This window comes from Otolemur garnettii, unplaced genomic scaffold (genome assembly GCF_000181295.1).
Source record: "Otolemur garnettii isolate 467f Iridium unplaced genomic scaffold, OtoGar3 scaffold00022, whole genome shotgun sequence".
In the NCBI taxonomy this organism is placed as follows: Eukaryota; Metazoa; Chordata; class Mammalia; order Primates; family Galagidae; genus Otolemur; species Otolemur garnettii.
Window position 1 is genome coordinate 17877570 of NW_003852417.1, and position 1154 is coordinate 17878723.

The window sequence follows — 1154 nt, forward strand, 5'->3', positions numbered from 1 at the left end:
AAAAAAAAAAAAAAAAGAAAGAAAGAAAGGGAGGGAAAGAAAAAAAGAAATCATAACCTAAACTTCCACCTTAAATCTTAAAATACTGGAAAAAGAAGAACAAACTAAACTCAAGCAAATGGAAGAAAATAATAAAAATTAGAGCAAAAAAATTAAATAATGAATAGAAAACCAATAGAAAAAAAATAAGCAAAAACCAAAATCTGATTTCTTAAAAAAAAAATCAACAAAATTTACAAAGCTTTAGCTAGATTGACTAAGAAAAAAGGAGATTCAAATTACTAGAATCAGAAATAAAAGAGTGAACATTAGTACTAATATTAGAGAATTAAAAGCACCACAAACTAATATTAGAAAATTAAAAGAACCATAAAAGAATACTCACAAACAAAATACTGGCAAACTGAATCCAGCAATATAGAGATTTTTTTTTTTTTTTTTTGAGGCTCAGTGTCATCCTGGGTAAAGGACTGTGGTATGATGGTAGATCACGACAACCTCAAATTTCTGGGTTCACACAATCCTCTTGCCTCAGCCTCCCAAGTAGCTGGGTACAGGCACGTACCACCATGCCTGGCTAGTTTTTTCTGTTTTTAGTAGAGATGGGTCTCACTCTTGCTCACACTGTTCTTGAGCTCCTGAGCTCAGGCAATCCACCCACCTTGGCCTCCCGGAGTGTTAGAATTACAGGCGTGAGCCACCACATCCAGCCAATATGAACAGAATTTTATATCATGACCAAGTGGGACTTATTCAAGGAATACAGGTTGGTTTAATACCTCAAAATAATATAATACACCATGTCAATAGAATAAAAAATTTAAACCAAAGCATCATCTCCATAAGTGCAGAAAAAAATTTCGTAAAATTCAACATAATTTCATGATTGAAAAAAACCACTTAACACATGAGGAATAAAAAAGAACTTCCTCATTCTGATAAAGGACACACCTATGAAAAACCCCCAGTTAATATCATAATGGTCAAAGACTAGATGCTTTCCCTCCAAGAGCAAGAATAAACAAAGGATGTACACTCCAGCCACTTCTACTCAACATTGTACTACAATGTCTACTCAACATTGTACTAGAAGTTCTGTATAGAACAATTAGGCAAGAAATAGAAAGACATCCAGATAGGAAATGAAAAAGCAA